This window comes from Prionailurus bengalensis, chromosome X, assembly GCF_016509475.1.
Source record: "Prionailurus bengalensis isolate Pbe53 chromosome X, Fcat_Pben_1.1_paternal_pri, whole genome shotgun sequence".
NCBI classification, from domain to species: domain Eukaryota; kingdom Metazoa; phylum Chordata; class Mammalia; order Carnivora; family Felidae; genus Prionailurus; species Prionailurus bengalensis.
The window spans coordinates 1489570-1508134 of record NC_057361.1 but is presented as its reverse complement, the minus strand read 5'-3'; the positions used below and the strand labels follow the sequence as shown (position 1 = coordinate 1508134).

Sequence of the window (18565 nt, the reverse complement as noted above, 5' to 3'; positions counted from 1 at the left end):
CTGCATCAGCCTTTGGGGGGCTCCCAGAGTCTCCTCTGTTTACTGACTGTCCTGGGCAAGTGCCCACCAGGCGTCAGTCATAAATGGAGCCCAGGCGGCAGGACACATGTGTGTGTGTGTGTGTGTGTGTGTGAGAGAGAGAGAGAGAGACAGAGACAGAGACAGAGACAGAGCGCGGGAGAGAGACAGGCGGGGGCACGGTCCCTCCCCAAGTCCCCACGACCCAGGATGCAAGGTGGGGGGGAGGCGGCTCGCTGGGAAGCCGCAGGACCCAGGAGGGACCCCTGCGCCAGGAGGTGCACCTGCTGGGCCCCTCGTCTGTTTACGCTGCAACAGGGAGCCCCCTTCCCCTTATGTAAGCCCTGCGTCTGTCTGGGTCTGCAGTCTGCCTGCTCCTGGGCCCCGAGACCGTCGCACCCCCTCCTGCCCGGCGTCACCAGGCACTTGGACGCAACAGCGCAGCCCCCTCCCCAGGAAAGAGAAGAAAAGAGGGGTGCGCCGGCCCACTCGCAACCCCCCTCCCCAACCCGGCCCTTCCTCTGTAATGACAGCGCAGCGCGCCAGGCGCGGCGCGCGGGGAGGGGGCTCCGGAAAGACGAAGGCGGGGGACCCCCGCCCACGAGCAGGGGCGGCGCGGGGAGAGGGACGCTGGAGCCAGCAAAGCGCGCCATGGCGCCGGGGCCCCCCAGGCCAGCGCGGGGGGCGCAGGGGTCGCGCGCAGGAGCCCCGCGCCGCAGCCTCGCCTCCCTCCTCCCCCTCCCGGTCCCCGCCCCGCGCTCGCCCCCGCGCCCCCCGCCGCCCGCGTTCGGCCGGCCGCGCGCTGCGCCCCGCGGGGCCGGGCTTACACCTGTCACCGCGCGCCCGCCGCCTCGCCGCCGCCGCCGCCCAAGTTCGCGGGGACTTGGCGGGCGCGCCGCCTGCCGCCTCCCCGCCCGCGCCCGCGTCCTCGCCCATGGCCGCCGCCCCCGCCCGCCCGCCGCCCGCGCCCCCCGCGCCGCCCGCCCAGCCCCGCGGCCGCCGGGCCCGGTGAGCCAGCAGCGCGGCCGAGCGCGGGCGCCCGTCCCCCGGCACGGAGCACTGCGGATGCGGCGCGGGGCCGGCGCGGGGCTCCGGGCGCGCTCGGGGGTCGTGAGCGCCGCGCCCCGCGCCCCCGCGCGCCCCCCGCCCGCCCGCGCGCCCCGCCGGGGCCATGCAGTCGCTTATCTCGCCGGTGACCAAGGCGATCCTGGTGGCCCTGTTCATCTTCGCAATCCTGCTCATCCTGTACGTGATACTCTGGTACATCTGCCGCGATGTGGACTGCGACCACGGCATCTGAGCCCCGCGGCGCCCTGGGCGCCCCGCCCCGGGCATGGGGGCCGCGCGCCCGCCGCCGGGCCGTGACCTTCAGGGACGGAGCGCGGAGAGCCGGTGAGTGCGCGCGGGCGGGCGCGGAGCCTCAACTTCCCGGGGCGCGGGGCGCGGGGCGCGGGGCGCCGGGCGCGGGGCGCGGGACGGTGCCCCACCCCCACCCCGAGGTGGGCGCTGCGCCCAGACTCCCCGCGGGGCGCCCGCAGGTCCCGCCCGCGCCCGGGGTCCGAGGGCGCGGGGCGCTCCAGCCTTGGGGGGACGCACCTGCGCCGCGTGGGAGCGAGCTGGCGGGGGGCCCGGGGAGCGCCGCGCGGTGCCCCGTTCCCGGCCCTACTCGCAGGGCGCAGCACCCCCGACCCCCGACCCCCGACCCCGGGCAGCCCCGCGCGGCTGAGCGCAGCGCCGAGCGCCTTGCGGGGGGGCCCGTCCTCACGGGCCGCCGAGGAACCCCTCCGACGAGCGACTGCAAACAACTGAAAGCAGGTCGCAAGGTTGGTGCGCCCTGTTCGCCCTGCCTGCACCCCGCCCCCCCTCCGCCGCCGGCGCCCCAGCCTTCCCAGGGCTTCCAAAGCGCAGGAAGGGGGCTTGCCTTCAAGTCCCCGCGCCCCTGCCCCACAGGACAGCGACGGATGGGACGGACATGGCGCTCAGCCCTCCAGCAGGCGTGCCGCCGAGCAACTTTGTGACTTAAATAAATAGCTTGTAAGCGAGAGAGAGCGAAAAAAAAAAAAAAAAAAGCCTCCCTTTGAACGCTGGTCCGCAAAAAGAACGTGTGAGGAAAAACACCCAGATTAAACAGGCTGCCAATTTATGCGTCTGCGGGCACTGGGATGTGTGCTTGGGAATCAGGGCAGGCAGGGGGAGGTGGGTCCCGCTGGCCTCGCGGAGCCGCGCGCCCCCTCCCACCCAAGGGCTTGCCCAACCCCTGCTTTGTGGAAACGCATTCCCGTCTGTGCCTGTGCTAGTCAACCCCGTCCAGACAGTTCAGGGTTAAGGCATCGGAAAACGCAGACTCCTTGTCCCCAGGAACCTCTGGAAGCCCGAGGGGGGCCAGACTGTCTGATGCGCTGTGTTCTGGGGCGGTTGGGGGAGGATTAGGGTTGCCCGGAGTGTGTTTTTTTTTTTTTCTCTCCTGTAGTTAAAACTGGCGTTGAGGCTGGGAGTGATCTTGCAACACCCAGACTGGCATGTTTCCAGCATCCAATGCAGGAGGAGGAAGGGGGGGAGGTAGGGGAGGAGGAGTGTGGCGGGGGGGAGGGAGAGTATAGGAGGCCCGTTTTCAAGATAAGGAACCCTGTTGGAGACAATGAAGAAAGGTTTGCAGAGCCTGCCTTACACCCTAGCTGGGCACCTAGACAGTCTTGTGAGATGCTGTGTGCCAGTGTGCAAGGCCCTGCGCTGAGCCCCATGTGTCCCCGGTGGGACACAGCCCGCACACAAACACACACGGACCAACCCCCTTGGTAACGCAGTGGGCAGACATTGCCAACAAATTGTTGAAGCACCACCGAGCCCCAGGCAGGAGCGGGTGAAATCAGCGGGATGACCACATTCCAGGACGGGGGGGGGGGGGGTCCCCGGATGACCCTCCTCGCCCCCCTCCCCAGGAGGAAAGGCCACCAAGCCTCACACGTCTGCATCCCACACACGGCACGTGAATCGGGATCCAAAATTATACCAAACACACACACGCTGTGGGCTAGTCAGTCGGGAGGAGGATGACACCCACACGAGCTGTGTGCTTCTCCGGGGAGCCTCCGGGGAGGGGGGCATTGTGGTGGGGAGGGGGGGGCGCATGGTCACCACGGGAGCATGTCTGCGAGGGACACGAGAACACAGTTGCAATTAAAACAGTGAGCAATTATATAACGGACGCCATCCGGGATTTTTCCATGGGGCCGGGGGTCGGTCCACACCGCTCATTATTTGAACCCCACGCCCCGCAGTTCACGGTCTGTTTAACTCCGGCGACTTCTTTGCTCGGCACACTCTCTCCCTCCCCTGGATTACTTTTTCTCACACGCAATTTCAGCTGCAATAGAGCAATGTTTATTCGATTTCCCAGAGAATGCTTCCCCATCAATTAGAGGCGAGCCGCACGCATATGGGTTGTGGGAACAATTCAGTTAAAGGTCCCTGCTTAACCGTCACGAGCACATGGGCTGGCAGGTTCATTGCAACATGAGAACCAAACACGGGGTTCCAGAATCGAACTTGCACAGCACGTGTAAGTCAACAGATGATGGATGCTGTGGGTCTGGAGCAGTAACCCCCACAACAGACAGACCCCAAGTAGCCCAAGTTAGAAGCAGAACCCCGTGGGCAAAGTGGATCACAATAAGTCACATTCCCATAGCCCTGGGTGATCTGCAAAAGAGCTTCCCCAGTGGCATTCTTCTGGATCTGTCTCACTCTCCCGGGAAGAGGTCGGGGCATCATTGCAAACGTCCCCACGTCAGGTACACAAACTCAAGGTCACACAGCTAGGAAAGGGCAGGGTCGTAGCTGGTGAATAACACATTCACCCTGGGAGCTTGTGGTTGGAAATGGGGCACATTTCTTTGACCCGTGAGACCTTCGTCTGCTCCTGTCAAGGGAATGCCCGGATCCCTGTCGTGTCCATCAGGGGACGTTTAGATCCATCGGCTAGCCGCATGACGCTCTACAGCGTGGCGACCATTCGGGTATCTGAGACCTAAACAATAGGGAAAGTTCAGCCTTATCCAACCACGACCGTCACTCAGAAATCACTCTTGGGTCCAGGGAGATGAACCACATACCGAGCTAGAAGGATGATGTCCAAAAAGCTGGCAATGGTGTGTCTACACAGAAGCATCTTTCCTGTGTGTCACCTTCTTAATTTTCTACGGGCAACCACACGGAGCGGATTGTAGCACTGCGAAAGAAATAACAATTCCTCATAAATAACAATTACAGTGGGGTAGTAAGAACAACACGGGAGGCTAACATGATTATTATTTATACTGCATTTCGCCCTCGTGACAGCAACGTGGATATAATTATTCTCCCAATTATGCAGAGTGGAAACGGGAGACCACGAGAGAAAGGTGACATTAACTTCCCCAAGATGGCAGGAAAAATTGATCAGCAATTGTCTCCAAGCTGTTGACTTGCACGCACGCACGTGTGGTGTGTGTGTGTTTGTGTGTGTGGTGTGTGTGTGTAAATAAAATCTCAGAGGGATCGCTTTTCTATTCCCCGAAGTTTTAAGTTGTATATGTATTTCCAGCTGCTCCTTGGGGTTGAGGCATGTCACTGATCTTTTAAGTTTTTTTTTTTATGCATTGCCAAACATCTACTTATGATATATTTCTTTAAATTTTTTTAACGTTTGTTCAATTTTGAGAGACAGAGTGAGACAGAGTGTGAGCAGGGAAGGGGCAGAGAGAGAGGGAGACACAGAATCCAAAGTAGGCTCCAGGCTCGGAGCCGTCAGCACAGAGCCCGATGCAGGGCTCGAACTCACGAACCGTGAGATCGTGAGCTGAGCCGAAGTCGGACGCTCAACCGACCGAGCCACCCAGGCGCCCCGGGGAACTTACGATATATTTCTCGGTAGTGCACACACTTGTTTTGGTGGAAAGCACCACCACAACACAACCCAACTGTGGTTCTGTTTGTTCATTAATATGGATAAGCAGCCTGAAAATTGAAAGACCGAATTCCAGAGTGTGCCCCTATCTTGAAAGCTGTCGGTCGTGCTCCTGGTGCAAGGAAATTGCTGATTTGGGAAGAACGTTGTAACATTGTTTGTGCATTCTGTATATTGCGTACTTTATCCTTACCTAGTCAATACCCTACGTGTTCATACAACATACTCTCTGTCCTGGAAACTGAGAATATGTGTCCAATGCTGAGTGGATTGGACGTCGCATCCTGTATCGGTGGACAACTGTTCCCAGCAGCCCCTTCATATCTCCCTTGCCTCCTCCCCAAACTGGGGGGGGGGTCTCCGAATGGGGCAAAGAGGGGCTCCTGTGATCCCCCAGCTTTTTTTTCTGAGAATAATTAGTAGAAATAAGTGAATTCGGTCTGCTTGGAAACATCCGATAGGGAAGCAGAACTCTCAGGGCCCAGAGCCTCTGCAAAGAGGCTGGTTCTGCATCCCAGAAGAGTGAACTCCCTGAAGGTTCTAATTACACAGGAGAGGAACAGACGGCCCCACAGGTGGCCGGGGGTGTGGGTGGGGGGTCCTTGCCTGTGGGGCACTTGGCTTTGCTGAGGAAGGACGCAGGGGGTCGGGGACAGGTCCTAATGCCCGATGCACTAGACCCTGTGTGTCCACGGCACCTGCCTGATACACAGCACGTTTTCGCACGAGTGAACATTGTAACGTTAAAGAGAAGTGAGCGACGTTGGTGGGGCAGGGGTGGGTAGGGAGGGACAGAATGCCTTCCGAACCCACTTTCCGGTTAAAGAAAGAGAAAAAAGACACACACTGCCTGCCGGGCACTCGCTCCCGAGACCTGTCGGCCGCGGCGACATCCTGTTGTTTCTCGGCGGGGCGAGCCCCACGCCTCAGATGTGCCTCTCGAAAGCGGGCTGCATTGCAGATGCCTCTAGAAACCGCGGGCGGGCAGAAAGGTTGTGCGGAGCTCAGAGGTGCTGGCCCAGGACCAGAGCCGGTCCGAGTGTCGCCGGCCAAAGCTGCAGGCTTGGGGTGGGTCTGAATGTGCCGTGGATCCCGGCCTGCAGGGGGCCGTGGGGCGGCGAAGGCGGGAGGGCTGTCTGCGCAGAGCCCGTGGCCCCCAGAGCCGGCCAGCACCCGGGGGGCACAAGATCCCATTCCTGTCATCGGGGGGCGGCGGGGCTGACCCTCTATGCACGCCTCTTAGGGACCGTTGGCCATCTGTCCCCCGCGGGCACTCGCCCACGCCTGGCTCTCTGGGCCCAGCAGGGGTGTCTTTCAAGGCGAGCCAGCCCGGCTGGGAGTCCCCACGCGCCCACGGTGCCTTCCAGGCGGAGGCCAGGAGCTCTGGAAAGACCTAAGCTTCCTTCGCGGCCAAGTCGGGGAGGGGAAGGGCTTGGGAAGCCAATGTAATCAATGAGGCTTTTGAGCTCAAACTAGTGTGAGCGTCACAGAAGGGTGGACGGTGCTTGGAGGCCCTTCCGGAAGGGTTGCAAAAAGAACGGGGAAGCCGTGCTTTGAATCCGCGGGCGGCCCCGGAGGGAAAGGTCAACCACATTGGTGCGTGCTGTCTCTTGTTTTCCAAGTCTCCCCGTTTCTCCATTCACGCGGCCCTTGCAAGCCGGACGTTTAGGGCCTGGCAGCCAGGACCGTGCACTGATTGAGCACCTGCTGTGTGCTTAACATGGCTTCGCGTGATTCTCATACAGCTCCTGGGATGCGCTGGTAGTGTTTCCTCCCCGTGGCAGAACCTCCGGTCCCACCGGATGGTAAGGAGCTGTGCCCTAGGGGTGTCACCTGCCTGAGACCGGGGGCGTGGACACCAGGCTGAGGGGGCATCCGCGGCGGCCGTTTGCGATTCACTGGCCAGACTCAGGCATCCGTCCCGTCCGCGCTCGCCCGAGTGGGGCCGTGACGCCAGCACACGCACCCGCGGAGGTCTGTCCGCTCCAACAACAGTCACGGAGGCCGTAGGTAGACCGTCGCCCCCGATGGTCGCGGAGGGCCGTCAGACGCAGTGGACGGACGCCATCGGTGCATGCGAAACCCACCCTTGGCATCTACCGAGGCATCACGGTCCACGCACGGCAGGTGGCACGTCGCTCTCCCTCACCCGCTACCTTATCGCCGTGTTTGGGACCCGTGAATACGAGCACCGTGACAGATGCATGGTTTGTCCCCCGGGATCTCATCCTTTAATGTGTTGACACCCATAGAGCGAGTCTCACGGGGATGGTGTCTCGGGGAAGGGAGACGTCACCGGCTGTCAACAAAAAACCTGAAGACGACACAACAAGAAGAAAAAGCAAGTGGGTCGAGTGAATAAGATGGCCGAAGATGAGATGGGATGGGAAGGGGAGGGGAGGGGAGGGGAGGGGAGGGAGGGGAGGGGAAGGAAGGGAAGGGAAGGGGAGGGGAGAGAAGGGGGAGGGGAGGGGAGAGAAGGGGAGGGAATGGAAGAGAAGGGAAGGGAAGGGGAGGGAAGTGATGGGAAGGGAAGGGGAGGGGAGGGGAGGGAGGGGAGGGGAAGGAAGGGAAGGGAAAGGGAGGGGAAGGGAAGGAAGGGAAGGGAAGGGGAGGGGAGAGAAGGGGAGGGAATGGAAGAGAAGGGAAGGGAAGGGGAGGGAAGTGATGGGAAGGGAATGGAAGAGAAGGGAAGGGAAGGGAAGGGAAGGGGAGGGGAGAGAAGGGGAGGGAAGAGAAGGAAAGGGGAGGGGAGGGGAGAGAAGGGGAGGGAAGGGAAGGGGAGGGGAGAGAAGGGGAGGGAAGGGAAGGAAAGGGAAGGGGAGGGGAGAGAAGGGGAGGGAAGGGAAGGGAATGGGAGAGAAGGGGAGGGAAGGGAAGGGAAGGGGAGGGGAGAGAAGGGGAGGGAAGGGAAGGAAAGGGGAGGGGAGAGGAGAGAAGGGGAGGGAAGGGAAGGAAAGGGGAGGGGAGGGGAGAGAAGGGGAGGGAAGGGAAGGGGAGGGGAGAGAAGGGGAGGGAAGGGAAGGGAATGGGAGAGAAGAGGAGGGAAGGGAAGGGGAGGGAATGGGAGAGAAGGGGAGGGAAGGGAAGGGAATGGGAGAGAAGGGGAGGGAAGGGAAGGGAAGGGGAGGGGAGAGAAGGGGAGGGAAGGGAAGGGAATGGGAGAGAAGGGGAGAGAAGGGAAGGGAAGGGGAGGCGAGGGGAGAGAAGGGGAGGGAATGGAAGAGAAGGGAAGGGAAAGGGAGGGAAGTGATGGGAAGGGAATGGAAGAGAAGGGAAGGGAAGGGAAGGGGAGGGGAAAGAAGGGGAGGGAAGGGAAGGGAAGGGGAGGGGAGGGGAGAGAAGGGGAGGGAAGGGAAGGGGAGGGGAGAGAAGGGGAGGGAAGGGAAGGAAAGGAAAGGGAAGTGATGGGAAGGGAAGGGGAGGGGAGGGGAGGGAAGGGGAGGGAAGGGAATGGGAGGGGAGAGAAAGGAAGGGAAGGAAGGGAAGTGATGGGAAGGGAAGGGGAGGGGAGGGGAGAGAACAGGAGGGAAGGGAAGGGGAGGGGAGAGAAGGGGAGGGAAGGGAAGGAAAGGAAAGGGAAGTGATGGGAAGGGAAGGGGAGGGGAGGGGAGGGAAGGGGAGGGAAGGGAATGGGAGGGGAGGGAACAGAAGAGGAGGGGAGAGAAGGGCAGGGAATGGAAGGGGAGGGGAGGGGAGAGCAGGGGAGGGAAGGGAATGGAAGGGAAGAGAAAGGAAGGGAAGGGAAGGGAAGTGATGGGAAGGGAAGGGGAGGGGAGGGGAGAGAACGGGAGGGAAGGGAAGGGAAGGGAAGGGAAGGGAAGGCAGGGGAGAGAAAGAGTGGGAAGGGATCCTTCCCAAAGCAGATGCCTCCAACACGGTGCGTGGTGTAGACTTCTTGTGGGGAGAAGGGTTGTCACAAACACACAACTTTGCCTCCAAGAAGTCAGGGACGTGCTGGTGAGCACGGCGAAGGGTCTGTATTTGTTGTCTGTGGTTCATCCTCGAGAACAGTGCGTGAACCCCGACGGCTGCCCCCCAGCTGACCGGAGCAGACCCCACACAGGCACCCCGCGCCTGTTGCCGCAACTTTTGCGGAATCCGGACCGCCTGCCTTCTCCCTTCACAGGTTCAAGCTGAAAAGCGAAGGACGTGCGACCCCACAGACAAGCGTACCCGGGCTCGCGGCCACATTCACCGTAGTGTTTGTGCGTCTCTCACGCACTGAGTGCTTGGCGATCTGTGCTATTCCTTGCTGGCATCGCTATTCCCCTTCTCGATATGACAGTGACAACATTCTCGGGTGTTGTGATGCTAACGCTGTGTTCCTATAAACTTTTTTTTTTAATTTTTCAATGTTTGTTTATTTTTGAGACAGAGAGACACAGAGCACGAGTTGGGGAGGGGCAGAGAGAGAGGGAGACACAGAATCGGAAACAGGCTCCAGGCTCTGAGCCGTCAGCCCAGAGCCCGATGCGGGGCTCGAACTCACAGACCGCGAGATCCACGAGCTGAGCCCAAGTCGGACGCTTCACCGACGGAGCCACCCGGGCGCCCCTGTGTTCCCGTAAACTCTTAGGGCTTTATTGCGGAATTGGCTGTTCTTAGACACTTTCCTTGTGTTCTATTTATTGTCTTTCGATTTTGTGCTTTTCCTGCAGGTCGGTTGGCCAGGGCCCCGGATCCTAATACTCCAGGGAAGCTAAACCCTCCTTGTGGAAAAGACAAATGACCAGGGTTTCCTCTGTCTGGGAGGGGGGAGCGGGGGTTCTTTTGCTTGATATTTCTCTGTGTTTCTAGGGTGCAGAGCCATGAGGAGGGGCTGTCTTATACCAAAGGACTTATATTTAGGAAATAATTATTCTTCTCCTGGAAGAAAAATGTCCCCTAGGCCGTATCTTCAGCACTGAGGGTTTTATTTAGTCCAGTGTGCTATAAAGAGACGCTGATTTCTCTTGGAGCCGGGTGACCTGTTTCGGGGCCTACATTTTCCCACTCCTGGCGACATCCCCAGTGGAGAGAACTTCACTCAAGCTATTTTCTAGCCAACCGTGTGTCTGTTCCGGAACAAAGCAAGAAAAAAAAAAAAGAAAAGAAAAAAAGAAAGAAATCGAGGGAGGTCCAGATACTAACCTAGAAATCATCTGGGATGCCCTGTTTAGTCATTACTTGGATCCCAGAATGATGGCTTCTGTGGATCCCATTGGACATTTCCCGGGTTATATTTTGGGCTGGCGACTTAGCGGGCTCCCGGAGTAAGACGGTTGTTGACCGAAGCTTCATTCTCTGCAAGAATACGGATGGTTGTCACCTAGGTGTGGGGGTGGGCGGACCCAGCATTGGGACAAAGACAAGACGAAATTGACACGTAAGCCAAAGGGATCGCTATGCTGTGAAACATTCTAAACATTCTTAATGCAGTTGTGCTGGGTAGCGATCCGACAACTGTGGGTCCCTATGCCCAAAGGCATTGGGATATTTTATCAAATAAATACATCAGTCGATCAATGAATCGCTACCCGTTTGGAGGAAACGGTAGAACCAGAAATTAGGAGGCGGGGCCACCTGCTCTACGGTGTGGGGCAATGGGAAGTCACGCCATGTTATTGCTGTGGTCCAGGACTTCCACGCTGGAATCCACACGGGCACGGAGGGGGACCCCCTGCCCATATGCAACGCGGATGTTCTCAGGAGGACGATCTCGCCCCAGTTTGAAAGGTCGCTGCAATTTTGCATCTCTGGCGTTGAGACAAAGCAGCCAGCACGCCGCTGACTTAGCAAACAGGGGCACGAACCAGATTTGGTCATTCGCATTGTCCACCACGAACCGGCAGCAGTGACCGGGTGGGGTCTCACGTCACGGCACGTGCATTCGCTTCCTGTGGCGGCTGTGACCTCTCACGACCGGCGTAGCATCCTAAAACTCCAGGATTTTATTCTCTTGCACTTCTGGAGTGCAGAGTTGCAAAGGCAGTCTTGTGGGAATAACACCAAGATGTGAGCTGTGCTGGTTCCTGATGGAAGTTCTAGGAGACGGTCCCTCCTGGCCTCTCCCAGCCTCTGAAGGTGACTGAGTTACTTGGCTGCTGGCCACGTCAGTCTGAGCTCTGCCTCCATGACCACACGTCTCTCCTTCCTTGGAGACTCCTGCCTCCCTCTGATAGGGAGTCTGGCGGAGACATTGGGACCGTCTGGATGACCCAGGATCACCTCCCCGACTCAAATTCATCACTACATCTGCAGCATCCAATCTGCCACATGGGGCAACATCTACACGTTCTAGGAATTAGGACCTCCTATCTGTGGCCGCCATTTTTCACCCAACCACGTCTTTGTGATACCCAGAGCCTCGCTTTCTCATGGGGAAGGAGATACCCAGAGAAGTTTTGCAACCTGCCCGTAGCAACACAGCTAATCATTGGCCCCTGAGCCCCGGCACGAAATGCCCTCTCTCTGTCTCTGTATCTCTCTCTCTCTCTCTCTCTCTCTCTGTTTCTCTCTCTCTCTCTCTCGGGCCTGCTGTTCCCCTCCCTCATCGTCACACTGATTATTCATACCATTTTGTTCTGAGGACTTCTAATTAATCCTGTAACAATGATGTTTCCGGCAAAGTGGCAGATTCTGAATTGTTCTGTGTCGTAAGAGTTAGCCTTTGACCGGAAAAGTTCTAGGGAACTAGACAGTCACTTGAAAGGGGGACACAATGAGGAAAAAAAAGAATAGAAGCTAGAAATGAAGTTTCTAGCAGTGAAGTGCTGACCAGCCCTGGCGTCTGTCTCCCTGGGATTCCTTGGGCTTTGCAAGAAATACCTTTGTGTTCGTCCCGCCCTCCCAGAGCCCGAGTGGTGGCCTGTGAGCTGTGAGTAGTGGCCTGCACGTGGATGGGACTTCACGGGTGGGATCTTCCTCCCACCTGTGGAGAACTGTGTGTACCCACTTATGTAACCCCAGCAAGAACAAGACAAACATCATTTCAAGATGGCGGCACCATCCAAGATGGCGGCACCTTTGTTCACAAGGGCAGGGAACATGAGCACTCTGTCTTCAGAGACAGAAAGGAGGAATCCAATGCCCAACAGGATGGGTGAGCAAGGGGAAAAGTGTAGACCTGGTCTGTCCAAGACAGGAGCCACCAGCTACCTGCGGCTACAGAGCCCTTGGATGTGGCCACGTTCACTGAAGGCCTGGGATTTTTCTTTTCTTTTCTTTTCTTTTCTTTTCTTTCCTTTCCTTTCCTTTCCTTTCCCTTTCTCTTCTCTCCTCTTCTTTCTTCTTTCTTCCTTTGTCTTTCTCTTTCCTTTCTCTTCTTTCTTTCTTTCTTTCTTTCTTAACTTTATTTACTTCAAGAGAGAGAGAGAGCACACGTGGGGGAGGGGCACAGAGAGAGAGAGCCCCTAGAAGGCTTTACTCCATCAGCACAGAGTCCAATGCAGCGTTTGAACTCAGAACCCGTGAGATCATGACCTGAGTAGGTATCAAGAGTGGGACACTTAAACCGGTGGATTCAGTTGACCACTCAGCCAACTCATGGGCCTGGGTTTTTCACTGCATTGATTTTTCCTGGATTTAAACACCAAGAGTCACAAGGCTAGTGTCTCGCATATTGGATAATGGGGCCACAGTTTTGACTTTTGTGCTGTTTGATTCACTCATTGTAGGAGTCAGTTAGCACTGCCATAATTCAAGTGGCAGGGGCAAACCAGGTGGCTTAAACAACACTCATTGTTCCAAGATCTGGAGGTGGGGAGTCTGAGGTCCAGGCAGGGCTGAGCCTGGGATTCTGAGATCCAGGCAGGGCCGAGGCTGGGAGTCTGAGGCCCAAGCAGGGCTGAGGCTGGGAGTCTGAGATCCAGGCAGGGTTGGAGCTGGGGGTCTGAGGTCCAGGCAGGGCTGAGGCTGGGGGTCTGAAGTCTAAGCAGGGCTGGGGCACGGAGTCTGAGGTCCAGGCGGGGCTGAAGCAGGGATTCTGAGATCCAGACAGGTGTGAGGCTGGGGGTCTGAGTTTTAGGCAGGGCTGAGGCTGAGAGGCTGAGATCCAGGCAGGGCTAAGACTTGGAGGCTGAGATCCAGGCAGGGCCGAGGCTGAGAGGCTGAGATCCAGGAGGGGCTGAGGCTGGGAGGCTGAGATCCAGGCAGGGCCGAGGCTGAGAGGCTGAGGTCCAGGAGGGGCTGAGGCTGGGGGTCTGACATCCAGGCAGGGCTGAGGCTGGGGGTCTGAGGTCCAGGTGGGGCTGAGTCTGGGATTCTGAGATCCAGGCAGGGCTGAGGCTGGGAGTATGAGATCCAGGCAGGGTTGAGGCTGGGAGTCTGAGATCCAGGCAGGGCCGAGGCTGGGGGTCTGACATCCAGGAGGGGCTGAGCTTGGGGGTATGAGGTCCATGCAGGGTCGAGGGTGGGGGTCTGAGATCCAGGCAGGACTGAGGCTGGGGGTCTGAGGTCCAGGCAGGGTTGAGGCTGGGGGTCTGAGGTCCAGGTGGGGCTGAGTCTGGGATTCTGAGATCCAGGCAGGGCTGAGGCTGGGAGTATGAGATCCAGGCAGGTCTGAGGCTGGGAGTATGAGATCCAGGCAGGGCTGAGGCTGGGGGTCTCAAGTCCAGGCAGGGCTGGGGCCGGGGGTCTGAGATCCAGGCAGGGCTGAGGCTGGTTTGTCCTGAGGCCTCTCTCCTTGGCTTACAGCTGCCACCTTCTCCCTGTGTCCTTACGTGGCCGTCCCTCTGTGCGCCGCCGCCCTGCCTGGATCTCAGACTCCCAGCCTTGCTCCGCCCCCCAGACTTCAGACTCCCAGTCTCAGCCTGGGCCCCACCTGGATATCAGAATCCCAGTGTCAACCCTGCCTGAATGTCAGAGTCCCAGTCTCAGGCCCTCCCAGACCTCAGACACCTTAATCCCCCCCTTAAAGACTCCATATCCTGAGACAGTCCCATTCTGAGGTCCTGGGGTTTCGGGAGTTTTGAGGGGAACCCCATTCAGCCTAAGCATTCGGTGACTCACCTTTCCCGAGCTCCTTCCATATTCCAGGAGCTGCAGTAGTGGCCAGATGTGGGTCACACTCCCCGAGTGTACATCCCCTGGGGGTCTGAGATCCAGGCAGGGCTGAGGCTGGGTGTCTGAGATCCAGGAAGGGCTGAGGCTGAAAGTCTGAGATCCAGGCAGGGCTGAGGCTGGGTGTCTGAGATCCAGGCAGGGCTGAGGCTGAAAGTCTGAGATCCAGGCAGGGCTGAGGCTGGGGGATCTGAGGCCTAGGCAGGGGTGAGGCTGGGGGTCTGAGGTCCAGGCAGGGTTGAGGCTGGGGGTCTGAGGTCCAGGAGGGGCTGAGGCTGGGGGTCTGAGGTCCAGGAGGGGCTGAGGCTGGGGGTCTGATATCCAGGCAGGGCTGGAGGCTGGGGGTCTGAGGTCCAGGCAGGGCTGAGGCTGGGGGGTCTGAGGTCCAGGCTGGGCTGAGTCTGGGAATCTGAGATCCAGGCAGGGCCGAGGCTGGGGGTCCAAGGTCCAGGCAGGGCCAAGGCTCGGGGTCTGAGGTCCAGGCAGGGGAGAGGCTGGGAGTCTGAGATCCAGGCAGGGTCGAGGGTGGGGGTCTGAGGTCCAGGCAGGGCCGAAGCTGGGAGTTGGAGTCAGGCAGGGCTAGAGGCTCGGAGTATGAGATCCAGGCAGGCTGAGGCTAGGAGTCCGAGATCCAGGCAGGGCTGAGGTTGGAGGTCTGAGATCCAGGCAGGGCTGAGACTGGGGGATCTGAGGCCTAGGCAGGGCTGAGGCTGGGGGTCTGAGATCCAGGCAGGGCTGAGGCTGGGGTTCTGAGATCTAGGCAGGGCTGAGGCTGGGAGTCTATTATCAATTTGATCCGTGCTGGAACAGAAGTCTGGGCAGGGTGCCAGGGAACATCTGGTGGGCATACCACTCAGTCTCTGTGCCATGGAGACACGGAGGCGGAACCCAAGTCGGACCGGGTCGGGAAATGCAGGGAGGTGTCTCAGGGGTCCTAACCCTTGGCTGAGCCCTGAACGGCAGAGAACAGTCCTCCAGAGTGCGTTCCAGGTAGACACGTCCCTGTGCCAGGACGGGAGGGTCTGTGGCATAATTTGCTCTCCAAAGCCCTCACGGGTCAGGTCGTGACGTGACTGAGGGCGTCCCCGGCCACTGGGTCTGCTGTGGCCCCCGATGTTCAGAGCGTCCTATCTGGGAAAAGCTTTCTGCAAAGGTTGCGGGGGGAGGTTGGTGCTCGGTGGGGGTGAGATTGGGGGCAGGTGCCTGCCTGGCCAGGTGCCCTCAGAGGATCTAATCCTCTAAATGTAGCATATTGGCCAAACCTGTTTCTGGCTGGGGGACACGCACATACACCTGGGCTTGTCGTCACGCGACCGAAGGATCTGCTTCTTTGATGGATGGTTGTGGTTTTTTTTTGGGGGGGGGGAATGTGGCCTGAAAAAACCAGAGAGCTGCATTTGCCACTATGCTGCACCGAATGTCCCCTCCAGCTTCAGACACCCCAGATGGTCAGGTCTTGATTCCACTTGGGTTAGTCCCACGCAGCATAGGAATAACGCACGAATGGAAAATTCTCCTTTTGAAGGCACGTGTCCAGCCCTCTCCTGCCTTGTTCCTCAAGGTAAATTTCAGACTGTATTTGGAGGTCAATCAGTTCTCCCTTAATGTCCTTGTTCCATCCCAAGGTCCCATCCAGGGCGCCATATTTCTTTACTTTCGTCACTTTCTGTGGGAACTTGCCTGTCCGTGGCCGAAACGTGAGGCATGTCTTGCCTCACGTTTTGGCCACGGACAGACCGCGGTGGTTGGTTTTCGAGAGGAAGCCCAGACAGATGAGTCCTCCTCTCAGACCATTTCACCTAAGGTACTTGTGATCAGTGCAACTTATCACTATGGCTATTGGTTTTGGTCATCTGGCTGAAGTCTTATTGGTTTATTTCTTTTTGGGAGCGAGAGAGAGAGTGTGAGCAGGGAGGGGCAGAGAGAGAGAGAGAGAGAGAGAGGGAGACACAGAATCACAAGCAGGCTCCAGGGTCTGAGCTGTCAGCACAGAGCCAGACGCGGGGCTCGAACCCATAAACCGTGAGATTATGACCTGAGCCGAAGTCGGTCACTCAACCGACTGAGCCACCCAGGCGCCCCAGGAATAGGAATTGAGCTTGTATCCTCTTGTGGGTAGAGTCGCTACATAAATTATTTGGAATTTCTTTGCATGGGGACATTTGTCTCTTCTCCCTCATTTATTCATAAGTTCAGTCATGTATTTATATGTGTATGGACTCGTGGGGACATTTATTTTGTATCTTACGTTACAACCCAATGGCCTTTCATCTTCCTTCTCCAGCTGTTCCAACGTTGGCCATGGGGATCTCTTTCGGTCTGGCTTCCTTTGGCCTGACCCCCACACGTTTTGGGCTTTGAGCGTCTCGTTCCTTTGTAATATGACAAGATGCTCCAGGCCACATTCTGTGTCCACCAAGCCCTCGTCCTAGAAGTAGCTGTTTGCTAGGCAGCCCCGGTGTCTCCGATTCGTGTTAGGAACCGAGACACGGATGCTTAGGTGAAGCGACTTCTCGGCAGCATTGAAGAGACTTGGATTTTGTCCACTCACCGTTTTCTTTTCTTTCTTTTTTTTTTTTTAATTTTTTTAACGTTTATTTATTTTTGAGACAGAGACAGAGCATGAACGGGGGAGGGGCAGAGAGAGAGGGAGACACAGAATCGGAAGCAGGCTCCAGCCTCTGAGCCGTCAGCCCAGAGCCCGACGCGGGGCTCGAACTCGCGGACCACAAGATCGTGACCTGAGTTGAAGTCGGACGCTTAACCGACTGAGCCACCCGGGCGCCCCTACACTCACCGTTTTCTTTCCCTTACACTTGTGTTTTCTTTCCTTCTCTTTCTACCTATGTAGGGCCCCTGGAGGGACGGAGAGTTCTGGTGGCCGTGAAGTCTCTGTTCACCTGTTCTCCAGAGGTGATGAGAACGTCTCCATCGCGGGCCACCACGGGCAGCCCAGGACTCCAACGTAACGGGGTGCATCCCTGCAGCTCAGTGCTCGGGTGCTTTTCTGGAGACAGCCGAGGAGCATGCCCCATCCCAGCCACACTGTGGGGGTGAAGGGTGGGGTGACCGCCCATGAGGATTACGGCCATCCCCCCGTCACTCACGTTGCCAAGCCATGACCGGGCGGCCAGGACTCGCGGGCGGTGTCTCCTCCGGGGCCATGCTGGCATCCGTAACCTCCATACACCCTTGTGGTCCCATCCAGCCATCCCTGCCCGCCCGCCTGGCCCAGTCTGTCGTGAAGTTCCGTCCGCCTTTCGCGTGTGCATAGTCCCAACTCCCAGGGGTTCCGGCGCCCGTCGGAAGGGTTCTCCCTCTCATTCCTGGCTAGGCAAGTTCAGAGGACCATCAGCTTCCAGTTATAGCGTCGTTAAGGTAGGTGCAACGGGGCCTGACCCACTTAATCTCAGAGGCAGTCCATGCTGTAAAACGCACAGGAACCACACCCAGGGCCTCCCCGGTCTCCTCGTGTGTGCAGAGCAAACGCGCCGAGGAAGAGACGCAAGGAACGCCCTTCCTCCCTGTTGCCAAGTTGCCCCGAATGTGTTCATCCCTCTGCTGCAAGGGGAAGACGGCATGTTCCGGGAGGATCGAGCGACCCTCTAAGATACACACCAGAGACTCTGCACGGGCCATCAGACGGTGCCGCGAACTCGTAGACACCCATCTAACGTTAGGTACGCGGACACGCGGCACAACGCATCAGGCGCTTTCTGCAGGGCGTCAGGCGGGGAAGTTGCATCGTGCAGTCCGGCCACCGCGAAGGACGTTGAGCGGTCTTTCCCCCGCTGGGTTTCAATGGAAACTCGCGCGGGTCTCCATGAATGTCCGCGGCCGCGTGCCAGCCAGCAACAGCCACCCGCCCCGTCCCGTCCGTGTGCACCCCGGTGAGCAGACACGCTCTCCCTCAACGCGACCACCCTTCTCTTCCGCAGGTGTGATGAATGGCGCCTCTGTGTTGTTTTGTTATAGCTTCCGCCTCCCCACGTGGAGAGGGCCAATAAAGACAAAGCTGAGACATTATGGCTATTCCAGAAAATAAAATATTTTTGAAACCGCATGGCGTCAGTGCCGAGCTTTGTCCCGTCGTGGTAACAGAACCCCGGCGACCAGGCTGGTAGCATGGGAGCGCTGGACAGACACAGGGGATTCAGCGCCCCTGCACACGGGCCAGGACGGGAAGGTGTGTATCACCTGAGGCTGGCATAGTCTAGGCTCTGTGTGTTTTGCAGAAGGAGCTCCAGGAAAACAACCACAACCACCAACACAACAACGCAATGGCAGAAACTTGATCGAGATTTTAACACCAGGGCTATTCTGACGTCCCTTTCCTGAATGGGGTCTGGTTTCCCCACCCCTCAGGAGGATTCAAGACATCCCCCCCTCCCAGCCCTGCAGTAGACAACTGTCCCAGGGCAAGTGTCCTCAGTTTTCGCTGGGCGTGTGTCCGATTTCTGAGCAGCCCCTCCAGGGGACAAACCTACCGTAAGCTGCACCCCGGGCTCTCAACTCAGCCCACAACAGGGTGGAGGGGGGTCAAGGTGTGGACCTGGAAAG

The 18565-nt window shown here is 58.4% G+C and overlaps 1 long non-coding RNA gene across 1 annotated transcript; it reads left to right on the top strand.

The window, feature by feature from the left end:
- The first annotated feature begins 1148 nt into the window (after nucleotides 1-1148).
- On the top strand, nucleotides 1149-18068 carry LOC122477211. Its single transcript, XR_006295651.1, has 2 exons — nucleotides 1149-1410; nucleotides 16857-18068. It is a non-coding gene; the product is annotated as an uncharacterized LOC122477211 (long non-coding RNA).
- Nucleotides 18069-18565: the final 497 nt, after the last annotated feature.